The 19,432-nt window shown below is 41.5% G+C and overlaps 1 protein-coding gene across 5 annotated transcripts in view; it reads left to right on the top strand.

Moving 5' to 3' along the window:
• Syt16 (synaptotagmin 16) overlaps nucleotides 1-19,432 on the top strand; it is a 234,854-nt gene that overhangs the window by 183,685 nt on the left and 31,737 nt on the right. The window lies entirely within an intron of this gene.

Genomic DNA, 19,432 nt, shown 5'->3' with positions numbered 1-19,432 from the left:
CCTTGAAGGTGTGATCCTTCATATTCCTCTTGCTAAGATTATAGTTGGTCATTACTATGCCTGGCTACACTAGTTTTTGATGTATTTATTCTTATTTTCAATATACTATTCATTTTGTTTGCTGCTATTTGATTGAGAATATTTGGAACTAAAGGCATAAGTGAAATTGATTTCCATAAATTACCTTCCTTGAGTTAACACTGTTCTCCTGTAACGATGTGGAAGTGTTCATTTCTAGAATGGCTATATTAAAAAGAAGTTCCCTACTCTGTGAGATTAAGAAAATTCAAGTAAGGCTATTGGGATGTAATAAGGCTCTTTCGGATTTTTCATATTTAATGGTTATTTATTTTTTTAAAGATTTATTTATTTATTACGTATACGGTGTTCTGTTTGAATGTTTGCCTGCAGGCCAGAATAGGGCACAAGATCTCATTACAGATGGTTGTAATTCCCAGCTACCATGTGGTTGCTGGGAATTGAACTCAGGACCTCTGGAAGAGCAACCAGTACTCTTAACTGTTGATCCATCTCTCCAGCCCTATTTAATGGTTACTAATACTTAGGTTTCAGTTTTCTTTACAATTTGTATAAAGTTATTATTTCTCATGACTTTTAAGTGTTGTTATTGTAATCTTGTCAATGAATCTTCTTTAACTGGCACAGTTTTTTTTTTAGCTTCTTTAGTTTTTATGCTTTTTTTTCCATTGATACTTTTATTCATCTTTGCTTGTATGGGTGGGTGAAGAGCTTCGGTTGATGTTGAGTGTCTTCCTCTGTTGCTCTATACTGTAGTTTGTGTGACAGAGCTTCTCACTGAACCTGAAGTTCAGCCACTCAGCTTGATGGCTGAGCTCCAGGTGTTTGCCTAGCTCTGGGTTTATGGCTCCCCTCTCTTTGGCTTTTCCTGGTCGCTGGGGATCCTAACTCAGATCCTCATGCTTGCATGGCAATCAGCTCTCCACCCTCATTTTTCTTTTTACAGCTTCCATCTCCTGGTGCTTTGCTTTGGTTTAGACTATTATTTGGTAACATCCTGGTTAGACCATTTGTCATGTTGATTTTTCAGTCTTCATCTTATCTTCTAATAACTACACCAAATTAATCTGTGAATCTCTCTTAAGTACCACTTCGTATGACATAAGTGTAGGATATGGCATAGATCATTATTTTCCAGTTGTAAATATTTTAGAATTCTAATTAATGTTTCTTTGACCCATTGACTATTATAAAGAGTGGCTTCTGGTCTTCCAAAGTGGTTTCTTTTTAATCTTTAGTTTTTTAACCTAATGATATTGAAATTAGAATGCGGTCTCACGGTATGTTTGAAGCTTTCTTTTTTTTTTTTCTTTTTTTTATTTTTTATTTTTTTTATTGATAAAAGAATAAAGGAAAAAAAAAAACAAATTTCCACCTCCTCCCAGCCTCCCCTTTCCCTCCCCCTCCTCCCACTCTTCTCCCCCTCCTCCCACCCCTCTCCCCTTCTCCCCACTCCTCTCCCCCTCCCTCTCCAGTCCAAAGAGCAGTCAGGGTTCCCTGCCCTGTGGTAAGTCCTAGGTCCTCCCCCCTCCGTCCATATCTAGGAAGGTGAACATCCAAACTGGCTAGGTTCCCACCAAGCCAGCAGATTGCGTAGGATCAAAACTGCGTGCCATTGTCCTTGGCGTCTCATCAGCCCTCATTGTTCGTCATGATCAGAGAGTTCAGTTTTGTCCCATGCTTTTTTTGGTAATAGTCCAGCTGGCCTTGGTGAGCTCCCAGTAGATCAGCTCCACTGTCTCAGTGGGTGGGTGCACCCCTCGCGGTCCCGACTTCTTTGCTCATGTTCTCCCTCCTTCTGCTCCTCATTGGGACCTTGGGAGCTCAGTCCAGTGCTCCAGTGTGGGTCTCGGTCTCTGTCTCTATCTCCATCCATCACCAGATGAAAGTTCTAAGATGATATGCAAGATATTCGTCAGTATTGCGCTAGGATGGGGTCATTTCAGGTTCCCTATCCTCCGCTGCCCAAGGAAGCTTTCTTTGTGGTTTAAATATGTCTAAACAAAGTGGAGGAGAAGCTTGACTCCTCTTGTTCTTATAGTAAAATTCAGAATTGAGCAGACAGGAAGTAGACAGGTTTTCAGAATGTCTTCCTTAATGTCAAGCGGGCCCATCTCATCAGTTGAACCATGACCTCAACAGAAAGAGAGGAACTTCCCCTGCTTCACTTCCTGAGCTGGGATCTCAATTTTCTTCACTCATATTGGGAATTATGCTGTGAACTCTCTTGGTTCTGGGGTCTTTGGATCCGACTGGGAAATGCACCACTGGCTCTCCTGGCCACGTGGCTTATTAATTGCAGATCTCGGACACTCTCAGGTTCCACAATTGCGCAAGTTAAATTTTCATAATAATAAATATGTGTAGACCCATGTACTTGGCTCTCCATATCCATGTGGCTGGCATCTAAGGACTCATCCAAGTGTAGACAGAAAAGATTTTAAACAAAATTTTGGAAGATTCTGAAGGGCAAACTTGAGCTTGCCACACGCTGAGCACTGCGCTGAATCCGCTCTGCTGAAGTGATGTGTAGGCACACCCTGCTGCAGCCTCCTACAGTTTCACAGACTGTCAATCTCTTTCCAGCACTCATTATGTGAGTATTATTTGCCTTGAATCTCATTTGTGCACTCTTTAGCTTGGGCCTAGGGTGAATGTGTAGACTGAACATACTCAGACTTATTTCTCATCATTATCTCCTTAGCAGTGCTGTTTACGTAACATTTCTATTGTGTTTGGTATTATAAGCAACCCCAGCTGTTTTATAGGAAGGGTGGACATAGGTTTTATGCAAACATGATAACACTGTGCATAGGGGACATGGGCATCCATAGATTGTGGTAATCAAGAGGAGTCCTGGATCTAACCTTCTGCAGATATTACAGGACATGTATTCTATTCTCTGTTCATTGCCTAGTGAAGCATTTACTTTACTCCTAGTCATACGATTGACACCAGAGTCAGATATTAGAGAATAATGAGCTAAGAGAATGTGGGCTAGAGAGGTGGCTCCGTAGGTGGGAGCCCTTGTTGTATAAACATACGTGGGTCTGTGTTTGGATCCCTGCAGCCACACAATAGCTCGGCTGTGGAAGGTGGACACAGGAGGTTCCCCGGAGCTTGCGGTTCACAGCAGCACAAGTCACAGCTAAGGTGACAGTGATAGCATGGGGCACCTGATGTCCTCCTCTGCCCTCCATGCATGCACAGATGTGCACACATACACACACATGTGCATTTATCAGAATGCACGTATGAAAAAGTCTTAATGAAACCCAATGTTTTGTATGCTAACTAAAAAAAATAATTTAAAAAATTGACAGGAAAAAATCTCTCTAATTAGAGAATTTGCAATTCATTGACTCACGTTTGCTCACCAGCATTTGTTAGAGTAACAGGGAAATATGGGGGTGGGGAGGAAAACAAGAGCAACCTTTCTAGTTCTGTGCTTTCTCTGCATGTGCTGAGACTTAATTATCAGGTCACCGCAGCTCTCAGCCAAGGAAATTATAGTCTTGGTCATTAATTTGTATGTAAATGCCATCGTAGTGGGGAAACAGTACAACACTTGGGTCCTATCAACTAATTTCCTTGTAGGGAGGCTTGCAAATTAGAAAGCAGAGCTGAAAATGCTCAGGGAAGTTGACAGTTAGTTGTTTGTTTTGTCCAGGAGAGCTCAGATGCAGACATGTAACAGCTCTGCGCGATTGTCAAAGTCAATCAGTGCTTGAGACGGTCTTGATAGAGAGAGAGAGAGAGAGGGCTCAGTGAGCACAGTCAGGTGCAGATATGTTTGGTGCTGTCTGTAGTTTCTAGTGATCCCCAGGGACACTACCAACTACTCCATCACTCAGTACTTTCATTGCACTCCTTCACTTGTCTTTGATGAATCTGGCTTGGGACAGAAGAGAAATAACCTCAAAGAGACAACAGGGTCTTGGATTTTGGGCTGACCGCCTTAGCTGAATCATTAGCAACACAAATTCCTGTCTAGATATGCAGGGGCATTGGATTCAGTCTAGGCAAACACTGTTTCTTGTTATTGGCTAATGCATAGGAGAGTCTGGTCGTGCCAGTGTTGTCTGTATTCAGATGCAGTTCCTCCCATTTGTGCCTGTTCACACAAGAAGAGGCGCCAGGAAATAACAGCATTGGTGTAAGTTCAAGGCTTCCTAGGAACTGAGAATGTAAATAGGAAAGTTGGAACTTCCCAGGTAGGTAGAGAAAGGGACTAGGGTTAGAAAGAAAGATGCTGCAAACAGTGGTTCTCAGGACCAGCAGAAAGCAGGGTCTAGTCCTCTGACTGTGGACTTGAGTATTCACTAACAGAAATGGCTTGAGGCTGGGATTTGAGACAGTTGGAGGGGTCTTTGTTTCCCAATATAGGCCACAGGTAATGCTGCCAGAGCAGATAGCTTTACTTCAATCTACTATTTTCCTTCATATCTGAGTAATATTCCATTTTGTGTATGTATTAAATTTTCTCATATGTCCGTTTGTTGATGGGTGTCTGGTTTGACTCCATTCCCTAGCTCTTGCGAATAAAGCAGCAATGAACACAGATGTGCAAGTGTCTCTGTTGTTGGGTGTAACATCCACTGGGTGTGTGCTCAGGTATAGGACATATGACAATTTTATTTCCAGATTTCTGAGAAACCTCCAGACCTATTTTCAAAATGGCTGCACTAGTTTGTACTCCACCAGCAGTGTATAAGAGTTTCCCCTTCACCACATCCATGCCAGTATTTGTTAGTATTTGTATCCCTCATGATAGCCATCCTGACTGGGGATGACTAAGGATGATTAACACCATTTTAAAGTTTCTACTGGCCATTCTCTTTTGAGAAGACTATGTTCAATTTCATAACCTATTTAAAATCTGTTGTTCTTAATGCTTAGTTTTTTATTAGACTATGTGGTGACTAATAATTTTTGTCAACCTGACACAAGCCAGAGTCATCTGAGAGGAGGGCACCCCAATTGAGAAAATGCATCCATAAGACCGGGATATTGGCAAATCTATGGAACATTTTCTTAATTAGTGATTGTTGGGGGAGGGCCCAACTCACTATGGGCATTACCACCCATAGGCTGATGGTCTTGTGTTCTATAAGAAAGCAGGTTGAGCAAAGCAGAAAGCAGCATTTCTTCATTGCCTCTGTATCAGCTCCTGCCTCCAGGTTCGTGCCCTGACTTTCTTTGATGATAAGCAGTGGCCATGATGTGGAAGTGTAAGTAGAATACACCATTTCCTCCCCAGGCTGCTTTTGATCATCGTGTTTTATCACAGTGTAATTGGCTCCTATCATCTCACAGGGAGTGGGACTATTAGGAGGTGTGGCTTTGTTGGAGTAGGTGTGGCCTTGTTGGAGGAAGTGTGTTATTGTGGAGGTGGGATTTGAGGTTTCCTATGTTCAGGATGCCATCAGGGTTTCAGTTGACTTCCTGTTACCTGCAAGATGTAGCATTCTTAGCTTCAGCATCTGCCTTCACGCTGTCATGCTCCCCATCATGATAAGAATAGACTGAACCTCTGAAACTGTAAGTGAGCCACCCCAATTAAATGGTTTATTTATGAGTTGTCAGGGTCATGGTGTCTCTTCACAGCAATGAAAACCCGAACTAAGACACATAGCAACAGAAATTCCCACAAGACATACTAAAAGAGAAATCACATGATAATCTTGACAGTGGCATTAAAAATCCTGTGGCAAAAGTTAACATCCTCTCATGTTAAAAGAGTAGGGATGGAGGGAACATACCTCAGTATAAAAAAAGGCTGTATATGACGAACCTATAGCAAATATATTGGAGAAAGCCTCAAGGCATTTCCACTAATATATGGGTATCTACTCTTCCTATTTCTATCCAATTTAATGCTTGAAGTCTTGGAACAGGAAGACAAGGGAAGGAAATAGAAAGAGTAAACACAGTAAAAGAATTAAAAGTACCATTTTTCAGTTGATATGATTCTATACACGAGACTCTACAGACTGTCAAAAGAACCTCTCAGAGCTGACAAGCACACTTGGAAAAGTGGTAGGATACGAATCAGCATACAGAAACAGTAGCTTTTCTATATACTAATGACAAAACAGACAGAAAGCAAGGTCATGGAAAGAGTCCTGTTCATAATAGCGACACACAGAAATAAGTGCAAATACCTAAGAACAAACATAATCAAGGAAACAAAAGACTATCTGCCAAAGGAATACTGTAGGCAGCAACAGCATCCCTGACTCTCTCTCTCTCTCTCTCTCTCTCTCTCTCTCTCTCTCTCTCTCTCTCTCTCTCTCTCTCTCTCTCTCATACACAGCATACTATTGACACAAAACGGATACATGGAGTACCAGCATTAAATTTGAGGACCCACATATATGTCCACACAACTACAGCTACCTGATTTTTTTTTTTTTTACAAAGATACCAAAAACACACAGTGGAGAAAAGAGCATCTTCAGCAAATGATGCTGGAAAAACTGGATTTCAACATGCAGAAATGATACTTGATTCTTTCACCTTTCACAAAGCTCCGCCCTAAATGGATTGAGGGCTCAACATAAGACCTGATGTTCTGAAAGTGGTGGAGGAAAAAGTAGAGAATATGGTTGGACTCTAGTTACTGTTAAGGATTTTCTGAGTAAGACTCTGTAACACAGGAAACAAGACCAACGGTAAAAATATCTTGAGATGATGGGATCTCATGAAACCAAAAGTCTTCTGAATAGCAAAATGATCCGTGAGTAGGTGACTTAGAGAATGGGTAAAAATCTTCACCAGCTATTGACTATAGGCATTTGTTCCTGGCTGCCCAGACCCGAAATAACCACACAGAAACTGTATTAATTAAAACACTGCTCTGCTCATCACTCAAGTGTATTGCTAGTTATATATTATATCTTAAATGAACCCTTTTCTATTATTTTATATTTTACCACGAGTCTTGTGGTTTACCAGTACCTGTGCATGGGCGTCTTTCTCCTCTGGTGGCTACATGGTGTCTCATTGACTTTGCCTACTCTATCTCTACATCTGTCTGCTTGGAATTCCTGCCTTGCCCTATTCTGCTAAGGCACTGGCCAAAACAGCTTTATTCATTAACCAATAAAAGCAACACATATACAGAAGGACTTCCCACACCAATTGATGCAACAGAGGATTAGAGTATAGAACACACAAAATGCTTAAATATTGGTGTTGCGGTGTAACACCAATTTTCTTTCCTTCATCGTGTAGCAAAGATTACATTTTGTTTGGTAAACAACAGTGTAAACAACTGTGGGCAGTGTCCTGCTATGTAGCCCAGGTTGGTCTTGAACTCACCATCCCCCTGCTTTATCGATCTGAGTGTTAGGATTACAGATGTACTTCACAGTGCCCAGCCATCTTCTGTATTTTGTGGGTTTTGATTTTATAATTTACAGTTAAGGTTGTGGTTAATTTATGCATGTATGCATGTAGTGAGGGAAGAAAGTTGAAGTTTATCTTCCCCTTATACATGTTCTCAAGCATTCCATTTGTGAAAGATTTTCATCTCTCCTGTGACACCTGCTGCTGCTTCTGGACTTGTTTCTGGTGATATCTGATTTGAGTCTTTTAAAAAATGACATAGCCATGTAATGAGTCATAAAGTCAGGTAAGTTGTCCTTCCTGATTTGTCTTAAAATTATTGTGATTATTCTAAGTTCATCACATTTCCTTATAATTGAAATACATATGTCTATTTTTTTAAAAAAATATTTGTATGCTTCTCAATGAAGATGGATAATGTCTATCTGGATTTTATTTTGGATTGCATTAAATCAGACTAGTTTGGGGGAAATGAATTCTTATGACTGGTTTCTTCCTGTGTTCTCTGAACAATATTTTATTGCTTAATGTGAGAGTTCTGAATGCCTGTTATTAAATTTATTCCCAAGGATTGATGGGTACATTTGGGTGATATTCTAAACAGTTTTAATTTTTTTAATTTTAATTCATTGCTAGACTATAACCAACTTTTATAGACTTATCTGCTAATTTCACCAATTAGTTGCCTTAGTTGATATGAGCTGCAGTGTTCTGTTAGATTCTTGTTCCTCTGTCTGATTGGAGAGTGTACCCTCATGTGAAAATAATGTGAAAATTATTTGTTCTGTTGGTTTGATCAGAAATCAGTATTAATCTTTTAAGCATCTTTTCTCCTTGTGTTGCCACAGTTATTTCTTTTCCCTCTTTGCTTGTGTTAATTCGCAGAATTACATTAGTTGACTTTAGTATCTTAAACTAATCTTGCATTTGTTTGTAAGCTACGTCTCATGTGAGCACAACATATGATTATCCAAGTACATATTTTGTTCAGGATATTTTGTTACTGTGATCATATGGGATATTGGCACATAATTTCCTGTATCCGCGATGTCATTGTCAAAAGATGTCTGTAACTTGTGAAGAAGTGTCCAATAGTTAAATGCTTGTGAGTTTGATTTGTAGAATGTACATTAAGACAACCAGCTGTAGCGGCATATGTGAGAGACAGAATTCACTGCATTCCCTGGACTTGCTATCCTGCCGGCCTCCCTGCTTGATGAGATCCAGGATTCAAAAGAAAAGAAAAGAAATAAAACAAAGGAAGGACAGTCAGGTTGTCCTATGGCCTCCACATGTGCTCTCCACTTTACACACACACACACCTGTGTGTGCATGAACAGGAACATGCACACACACCGGGGCTTGTGTTTGGGTTATGCAGACATTATATGACGGCTGGAGAATGCCTTTCCTTTCTCTCCTTCTGCAAGAGTTGTACAGAGGCAGACATTCCTTGGCACTCCATCGAACAAGTGCAGGACAAGCATTTCAAGTGGGCATCGTCACAGTCAACTATCCATGGCATCACGACACAAAACTATGTAGTTTCTGATTGTAAGTTGCCCTCTAAACTGAGGGAAGAGTGTGTTAAAGTCTCTCACTTAAAATTAAGACTTGTTATTTTTCTCTTTTTGTATGTGCATGAGTTCATGTGCATGCCACGCATATGGAAAGCAGAGAACAACTTGCAGAAATTGGTTCTTTTCTTCTCCCAAGTGGATTCTGGGGCTTGAACTCAGGTCATTAGGTTTGGTAGTAGACCCCTGTTATCTGCTGAGCCATCTCACTAGCCCCATAAATTTTTTTATAAATTTCTTTTTTCAGTTTATTGCTGTGTTCCTCCTTTTTGAAGCCCCGTTAATAGATGTGTGCACATCTTTATTTCCCATCTTCCTGATAAATTGGCCACTTTATCATGGTAAAACACACTGTATCTAACATAATACTTGTCTTGAAGGCATCTTTTTCTGATATGAATACTACAGCATTAAATTCCTTCTGTTTATAGCTTGCAAATATATTTTTATATGCAACCTATCCATAGTTGCCTTTAAGATATGTCCCTTGTAAGCACCGGGTAGTTAATCTCACTCTCTAGTTTGGCAAGCTGTAAGTTACACATGGGGCACATGTTCGTTTGAATTGAGTGTATGGGCGTCACCTGATTTCACTGTCTAATTTTCTTTCTTATTTTCTCTTGGTTATATTTTTTCCCATCTAAAGTTTCTCTCATTGCTTAATGGATGCATTTATCACCCGTCTTCCGAACATTCGATTTTAACTCCTTTATTGAAATTTTAGCTATCCCTATGTGTGATTTACTCAGGGGATGGTTGCTCTAGGACCACATAGGCTCATTTTCCCCCAGTCTCTGGTGAGTTATAGTCATACTACTTCATAGCATGTGTGCCTGACAGTACTATGTAGTGTGTGCCATGTGCTGGCATGCAATCTTACTGCCTTCTTTTTTTGTTTTCATACTTTATCAGCCCCATGATGTAATACACTTGCTCTTTAGTCAGTTCTTTTTTTTTAAATCTTTTTTTTATTGAGAAAATGAGAAAAAAAACAAGTTTCCACCTCCTCCCAGCCTCTCATTTCCCTCCCCCTCCTCCCACCCTTCTCCCCCTCCTCCCACCCTTCTCCCCCTCCCCCCACTCCTTTCCCCCTCCCTCTCCAGTCCAACCACAGGGCAGTTAATTCTTTTAAGAAACACTAAAATTAAAAGCATCTTTCAACTGTTTGCCCACTTATTTATCGTTTCTATTGTCATTCATTTTTCTGTCAGCTCTGAAATTAAATTCTTTTTTTGTATTGTGTGTGTGCACACGTGTGTGTGCATATGCATGTATGTGTGTGCGTGTATGCTATAGCATGCAGTCTGTAGACAGCTTGTAAGAGTCACATCTCTCCCTTCCATATGGGTATTGGGGATCAAATTCAGGTTGTTGAGAGCAGGTGCCTTTACCCATTAAGTGATTTGCCATCCCTCCTTCTTCTTTCTTGCCTTTTTAAAAAATCATTTTTGCCTTCTATCTTCCTTTACCACTTCTTAAAGCACAGGTCTCTTGAATTCTGCTTCTATTTTACATAAAGCTGTTTATTTTCCTGCTTGAAGGATATTGCCTGTGGATGTGGAGTTCATGGCTGGCCATCTCGTTCACATATGTCATTCTATTGTGTCTGGTTTCCATTGCTTCTGGGAAAATCAATTTATAGTACTGTTTGGCCGCACTTAATGTGTTTGTTTTTTATTGATCTTGTACTTATCAATGGTCTGTCTTCTTTTTTTTGTTTAGTTGACTACAATGCTGATTGTCTGATACTGATACTTGTAATCTGTGTGTGTTTGAGAGACCCTAAACCATTGTTTTTCAAATATTTGTCTTCCATATTTTTGCCTTTTATTTATTTGCTTTTGATCCCACAGAAACTTGTTTTGGACTGTTTGGTGTTCTAGGGACTTGTTTACTCTCTTCAGATGTTTATATTCTGTATACTGGTCACTTTCTGCTGTGGTTCTTGGACTATTATCACTTCCGATCACCTATAAAGCCAATCCAGTTGCATTTCAAAGTCATTGCAGAGACGGTTTTCAGTTTTAAGACATTTAGAAATATGTTTTGTGGTTCTGTTCTCTTACATTGAGTTTCACATTCTGCATATTCTTTGTGATCATTCTCTTTTCTGACATCCACTTCCGGGTTATCCTGGGGTTAGTTCTTCTGCTGGCTCATTTCCCACCTTGACATGAGTACTTCCCTTGTTTCTCTGTGAGTCATGTGATTTCTGGCTGTGCACCGGGCATTGTGGGTGAAATGGGAAGTCATTGGAATCTGTCATCTTTCTCGAGGGAGGGTTGCTTTTCTCCAGTTGAGATGACAGCTGCTTCCTTTTGTCTCATGAAGAGTTAGTTTTATGTCTCATTGGTTTGATGTTTCCTTTTTTCTCTTGGTCTCACTTCCAGGACCAACCCTCCAGAGTCTGGTGACAAGACTGAGGTAGCTGACAACTCCTCTAACTTGACCCGATTTTAACTCCTACCTCAGTTTCCCTTGAAGCGAGCAGCTTCGGGCACACATGGCCACCTTTTCCAACCTTCTGTTTTAGGGTTTCTCCCCCCCAGACAAAAATACTTCAGGTTTTAGTTAAAGGTTAAGTTTACATGTAGATATTGGGGTTCCTTTTCCATGGCTCCCTCCATTTTGGGAGCCTACCCTGCTTATTTCTAGCTGCTCTGATTGCCTTGAACTCTATCTTCTGATCTCTCAAGTCACTAAGGCCTCTGACAAGAGTCCTAAAGCCCTGTGCCTCCCAGATGCCAGAGTACTTTCAGCAAGAAAATCTATAGCTATGTGTTTCACACAGCAAAGAAGCTTTCTTTAAATTAAAATCCAGTTTTTGACTGATTTTGTTCTGTGTTTACAACTAATTTGTTCAAATTTCTTTTTTATGCCACAAACCTGCACCTTTATTTGTGGAAATCACCCTAGTGTTTTCAGAACTGAAATAATGTTATAACTTGGTTTTAGTGCAGTGTTCTCTGTGTTGCTAAGTTTAGTGACAGATATTTGACTTGCCTCATTCCTATTTAGCTATCATGTGTTATTTCATTTCTTTGTTCCTATATGAAGGAGAATTGTTGAAATAGCGTGTGGAAGGTCTGGGGCTACAAAACAGGGGCACACAGGACAGCCAGACCCTGACCCTCCCTTCTCAGTAACAAGCTGTTTGACTCTCAGAAGTAATTCCATGCCTATAGGGTTCCACTCTGCAGGATCAAAGGCTTGAGGGCTATCAGCAGTTTTCAGTGCTTTCGCATTTATCCAGTGGAGAAAGAAATAGAAAAGAGAAACCGTAGCCAAACAAAATAATCCCGAGTGTTCGGGAAACAGACCCCGACATCCACAGAGCGCCGGCCAGCACTCCAGTTTCCACAGAACTCTTGCATTTCGTTGAAGAACACTTGATCTTCACAGAGCTTAATCTGGAAATCTTCAGTATTGGAAGGCTTATCAGCCCTTTCCTTGCATGAGTTCAGGAACCACACTCTTAGAAAGGGGACTGAAGCACGATTAATAAAAACTCAGGTATTTGGGGTTCAACCTGAGGATCTGAAAAGCAAAACACCCAACCACTGGCTCTCACCTCAACCTCAGTCTGAAATGGCGATCCTGCCTCCCAGAATATCAGAATGAGACTGTGTCTGAGAGCTGTCTTGCCCTGTCTTATATTCCTCTCTGGGGCTGGGATTAAAGACATGCACCACTGATAATTAAAGGCATGCACAACCCGATTTCTATGGCAACTAGTGTAGCTACTGGGAATACAGGTGCATGTCACTGTGGTTACTGGGATGAAAGGTGGGTGTTACCATAACTGGTCAGGTCTGGAAGGCTGACCAGTGTTACTGTTTTACTCTCGGATCTTGAGGCAGTCTGTATTTGATAAAATACAACTGGAATGCCACTACAGGGGACCTTGTCCCATAGGATTTGAGATTGTCCCATCTGACCTCCCTTCTTCTTTTTTATTTTAACCAGCGTCTTGCCTTCATTTCTGTCCTTTCCCACTCACCGGGAAGATATTCACTGTGGGTCTGTGAGAAGCTGTCTATCAAAGGGGGTTCCTGCAGTCGGAGTTACAGGTGGCACCAGGCACTGCTCCGCACAGCCCACGCCCACCTGTCTCCGCTCCCAGCCGATAAGATGTGAGCAATACTTGCCTCCACCTAATTGCTCTTGTGTGGGTGGGAGGAATTAATAAGCTTGGAGCTGCAGTGATCTTTTACATTTTTTTTCTCCATCTGTAAAATAGAGCAGACAAGCTCGAGAAACCCTTCTTTTGCATTGCCAGTTGGTAGGATTTTTTTTTTCCTTCAAATTTTCTTTTCCCCTAAAGAAGCAACAAAATGAGCAGGTGCTGGGCACTGCCCACCTCCAGACAGTGCTGCTAATTCCCACAGAGCACTCCACCTCCAGGCTTGGGAGAAGGGATTACAAGGCAAGGTGAGAAACACAACCCACCTGATTATTTTCATCTCCTACTATCTATCCTGGCCTTGTTTCTTCTACTGTTTTCCTCCGAAACGCCTGATGGTTGACTTTCACATCAGACCCCAAGAGAAAACAGGCACATTTGTTCCTTTGCATGTCAATGACATCCCATGTCAAGGGGCTTACACACAGGGCAATGCCGTGATGGCACTTGTAGGAATAACAATTAATGTCCGAGTATGCTCTGTGCCAAGCACAGGCTAAGTACAAATGCCTCGTTCATTTCCTTTAGTTCTCTCCATAACGTTCAGAAATAGGGCATGTCAATATGCGGATGCTGATGCTCCTGGTGTGAAGACCGTAAAGTTCTTAATGGAAGCTCTCAGGTTCAAATCCTGGCAGCTTCATTCAGCTCTTCTTGCACGTCTAACCTTGGCAGCTGCAGCATCCAGCCACTTGTGTTGTTCTGAACACTCTGTCTTGTCTCCCTCACCTGGAATATAAAAGCAGAATTTCATTTGCTCCTCCTTTAACTAGAAACAAAACGTATTAAAAATTAGAGTGAGGGGCATTCTGTGTCTGCTGCAGTAGGGACTTGGCACTGATGGGTCACTGTCACGTAGACTCTCTGAACTGGTCAATTCCTGAACTCTGGAAGCATGAGAAGCCCTCGGTTCTAGTCTGGCAGTGTGTAAATAAAGAAGGCAAAGCTAAGTGGTCATGCATCCAAAGGATGGCGAAAGACTCTGACTTCTCTTTTGTGGAGGGTGTTTACATACTATTGCTAAAATCCTTCCAAATGGGAGGTATAAACATGTCCACCTCTCCTTCCAAGGTCCCAAAGACAAACCCAGGCACAATGAAAATAAGTTTGCTCTAAGAATCAATGAGTCTTTTGAGCTTCCTCACAGAGCATAGGTGAGGGGTTGCTTGCAGGAGGTAACTGCCTTTTCTGAGGAGGCTGCCCTGGGAAGTCTTTACCCAGAAGGGATGAGGGATTTTCTACAGTTGTGTATGTTGAGGCCTCTCCCCTAGTTCTTTTTCAACCATATTCTCTATCTCCATGTGTATGAACCCTCCTTGAGGCAACTGCCACATGCAGTTAAGACAGAATTTCATACAACTTGTTGGGTGTCTGGATACTCAGGCAAGGGCCCTGTGTCTCTATTTGTTTTCCCTTTTCCACGAGGGAATCTCAACAGTTGACAAAATCCCGTAAGGCTCAGCTGAACTCCCAAAGATGGAGGTAGTTTGGCTTAGAGGACAGTCCTCTGTGACCGCTATCAAAACTCTGCATTCTGATTGAATGAGATAAACAGAACTTCAGTTGAAGATGAATACATAGCAAAGTAATTCATCTACACCCAAGATAATTATGGAGTATTTTTTCCTGACACATTGGCAGGCTAATTGCTAAAGGAGTCAAGATTTTAGTAAAAAACCTACCCCTGTACTTTTTTCAGACATCTATCTCGAAAGGAATTTGAACTTGAAATTCATGTGGTGCTCCACCAAATTCTGCCTTTTCTTTGAAATAAGTGTCATAATTTATCCGAGACTGATTTTTCAGAGACTAAATTAAATGAAACCCAGATCAGCTATTTAGTTGTTGACATAGTTTCATTTCAAGGCAGGTAAATGGATTATTCAAGTGGATAATAGCCAAAATTTGAATTTTGTGGAAAACCCATTAGGAAGCAGGACTGGAGAGTTGTGTGGCCACACAGTTTATTGCAAGCACTGGAGAACTAGAATTGGTCCTGGCTTGGGCTGCCTGTGGGTTAATGACTTTCCCTCTTTAAATGGGAAATAGATGCTCATAAGAGTCCTTCTCCAGCTCAAGCAATGTGATTTCATTTTCCTAGCAAGAATGCAGTTTATATATAAGATGTAAGAAGATTGATTTTGATTTCCCCTTGAGGAAGTATTGCCTTTGGAGCAAGAATCTTGATTCCCTACTAAAACTGTTACTGACTGCCACTAAGCCTTAGGCCCTCACTCACCAAATAGTCATGCTAACATTTAATGACGTCATTGGGTCATTGTGTAGACTAAATAAGTGAGCATCTGTCAAGTACAAGAGGAATGCCTCAATCCTTGTCTTAGTCAAAGTTCTGTTGCTGTGAAGAGACACCATGATCATGACAATGCTTATGAAAGAAAATATTTAATTGGGGCTGGTTTACAATTTAGAGGGTTAGTCCATATTATCAAAATAAGAAGCATGATTATTATGCAGTCAGACATGGTGCCAGAGAGGAGCTCAAAGTTCTACATCTTAGCAGGCAGCAGGAAGAGAGAAAGACATTGGGCCTGGCTTGAACATTTGAAAACGCCAAGTCTATCCCCAGTGACACACTTCCTCCAACAAGGCCACATGTACTACAGCAAGGCCACACCTCCTAAAGGTGCCACTCTGTGGCAACCAAACAACCAAATCTATGAATCTATAGGGGCCCTTTCTATTCAAACCACCACAACCCCGCTGGAGGCTGAACATGGGATTGCTGTGACACTTGACTGGGGGCACTGTCATTTCCCAGTGGCATTCAGCGGCAATTGCAGGTTTCCGTCTTAGACCAGGATTGCTCTGAGATCCTGGTGAAGTCAGGTTTAGAGCAGCAGGTGCAGTTATATTTAAATCAGATGCAGAGTGACAGGCCAGTTCTCCTGCTGCCTGCCCACACTAGCGTAGACCAGCTGCCCTTCTCACCGCTCTTCTCTTTCATCTAGGAAAGAGAGAACACAATTTTGGCAGATTTAAGGCTAAATGGTGAAGCTCTTTCTCTCTTTGCTCAAAAAGTAGTCTATCCATGGCTCTATTTCCCGATGGGATGCCATTTGATGGTATGTAAAGGGCTTAGGAATAGGGGTTCTGTGTTTTGTTACTTTTTGTGCTTTGTTTTCTTACATGACTTATTGATTTCTGTCATTGTTTATCTGTTCAATGGGAATGATGATAGTCCATGATTAGTAAATGGAACATACCAAGTTCCAAGAAGACTGAATGCTGAGGATATGGTAAATGTTAAGTTACTATAGGGTTATTATATTGCTCTGTAGATTGTCAGCAACTCGCTGGGGAAAATGTCAAGGAATGTGTGTGCATATAGATTAATTATCATGAGTAATTGTCTAGGTAGGGGAATAGTCTACATTGACATGTGTATATGAAATGAATGACTTGTGGCTATTTAAATTTTAAAAGCTGGCCTAAGTATACAAATGGAATTGCAGACTTGGGAATGGTGCTAATGCATGTCTAAGTCAACCACCCCTCCCATACGTCCCCTTGGCTACCTCCTAGGCTCTTAGCTGTTGTTGCACTCTAAGATAGAGGGAAGTTAATTGTATCCCTGCTGATTTTTGGTTCTCTCCTTCATGTAGTGGTCCATACCATACCTGCAGGCATGAAGAGACTATTCATTGTTGGGTTTTCTGGTGGAATGCTATCTGTAGACCTTACTGGAGCATTTAGTGAGAGGTGTAGTTTCTTTGGACATTTTTGTGGTCCTAACATGGTGCTATAAGGAACCAGTAACACTGAGGTAAAATAAGAGCATTCTCACGTGTGAATCAGATGCTCCATGAAGAGCTGCGAGGAACAGATTGAACGTCAATTCCCTTAGTCAGCAGTGATGGACTTAGAGGAGTTGAATGCTTACAAAAACATGGGAGAAATGATGGAGACATTAAAAATGATCCCGAACGAAGGACACAGGGCCTCAGAGATTACGTAGGCCACAGTAGCAGCTAACATGAGCAAGCATTGTAAGGACCTCCCTAACACCCATTACTCACAACTCTGCACTCCAGGGGTCTAGGTCAGGCTGTGTTGACTCAAATATGGGTGTGTAGCCTTAATTGGTAGCAAATCTGCAGCCATTGTTGGACTTCTATCTGACTTACCCTTTCCTTCCTTCTCCCCTGCTTCCCACCATCTTGTCTCTTCTATCCTCTCCTCTCCTTCCTTTCTATTCCAATATGGGGTAAAGGAAGGATGTTCTGATGATATAATATCTAGATAGAAAACTCAAAGATGAGTTACATTCTTAATAAGTCTAGATGGGAGACTGGATATGAGCATTCAGTAACAGAGGGCAGTGGATGAAGGTGTGTGTGGGTGCTCAGATTTGGGACAATACTAAGTATTCACCAAATGCTCGATATTTAACAAGCATTTGTACTTACTGTGTAACGAACATTGTTTTACATAATAGGATGACATCAGTTAACAAGGGAAGTGATAGGCTCATTTTTGTAGATGTTCTAGAGGAGAAGAGAGGATGGAGATGAGGGCTAGTCAAGGGAGGATGATCAAGGAAGCTTTCAGAGTGGAAGAACAGCCCATCTGAGACCTGAATGGGAAGGAACCAGCCTGCCTGGGAGGCAGGGAGGCAGAAGGAACAACAAAGGCAGAGGACTAAAAACCACAAGCATTCTGGGTATGTCAGAGAGAGTGAGAGACTCCAAGTGTGCTGGTGGGAAAATGCACAAATAATCTAAATGGTGTCTCCTTAGCATGACTGCAATCAGAACAACCAAAGAACAAGAAGTGGGAACCTAGTTTGCAGTTGGCAGGACGTCTGACTGGTGAAGCCACTGGAGCAGACAGTTTGGAGGGTCCTACAGAAATGTAAAGGGGAGCTGTGTCTGCCCTAGCCGCCCTGTTCTGAGAGCTTCACAGGAAGGAAAAGCCATCTCATAAAGACATCTGCATCCCATGTCCATTATAGGGTAATGATATGGAAACAGCTGGGTTTCTAAATGAGAGATGGATAAAGAATACATGTGCATATGTGAGTGTGTATACACGTTTCTAAAAAGTGTATTATTTAGCCAGAAAATGGACTGGCTTTTCCATTTGGCACAATGTGAATGGACCCAGAAAATCTCAGACCAAGTGAAATAAGCTAGACACGGAGAGAGGTTTATTGCATGACCCCACTTATGTAGAAAATAAAAATGGGAGTACAGTGTATGAAAACAGAGGCATAATTAGGCTTTCCAGAGTTGTGGGGGGAAGGTGGTTCAAAGGATGCAGCATAACAGATACAAAGGCTAAAGCTTCTCGTGTTAAAAGCACAGCCTGAGGGTCCAGTCAATATGCTGTATTGTACTGGAGATTTTTATTACATAAGTAGATTGTAGTCTCCCTTGTCACATATTAAACAAGTAGGGATTTGAGAAAATAGGTCAGTTTTTCTCACGACAGCAAGGTTTTTTTTTCTCATAGTATCATGTAAACCTCAAATATACTCAGTGATATATATACAAATGTGTATTTGTCTACATGCATATATACATATTTGTACATATATATGGTGCAGCTGCTCATGTACATGCCCATGTGCTCATGTGGAGGCCTGAGGTTGATATCAGGTATCTTATTATTCTCTGATATATATTTTAGCAGGACCTTTTACTGAACCTGGAGCTTATGAATTGGTTAACTCTATTAACCAGCAAGCTCTAGGAATCTGCCTGTGTCCAGGCCAGCAGTACTGAGGTTACAAGTACATGCTGGCACACTCGGTTTTTCACATTGGTGCTGGGGATCCAGAGTTCAGTCCTCTTCATGCATGCATGGCAAACACATTAGCCACGGAGCTATCTCTCCAGCCCCCAGTAAAATACATTAAAAGCAGTAATTCGGGTTGAGTTGAGAAATGTTTAGAACATTTGTGTTTCAAACAAGGAGAAACCCATACACACAGTGATCTCTCTACAATGCAGGGAAGCCTCTGGAAAATCCTAGCTGCCAATATCTCTCCTCTGAAGGAGGACGTGGTTCTGTGTGGTTTAATAAATGCAACAAAGACAAAGTGCACCTTTTCCAAAGAACTGCATATTGGGCAAATGTGCCTGTAGCAGCTCTGCTTTTCCTGTTATGGTTCTATGCACCATCACCACCAACAGGACCATTGGCCAGCACTATATCTCAGGATGGTCATTGTGCCAATGATGGGCATCCTACTGTTTCCTCCTGGGTACCGGCCATCTCTCTCTACTTATGCTATGAGCTATCCCTTTGGCGGGGAGAGTTT

This window comes from Microtus pennsylvanicus, chromosome 14 (assembly GCF_037038515.1).
Source record: "Microtus pennsylvanicus isolate mMicPen1 chromosome 14, mMicPen1.hap1, whole genome shotgun sequence".
In the NCBI taxonomy this organism is placed as follows: domain Eukaryota; kingdom Metazoa; phylum Chordata; class Mammalia; order Rodentia; family Cricetidae; genus Microtus; species Microtus pennsylvanicus.
Note: the sequence above shows the minus strand (reverse complement) of the source record. Positions and strands in the feature narration are given on the sequence as shown.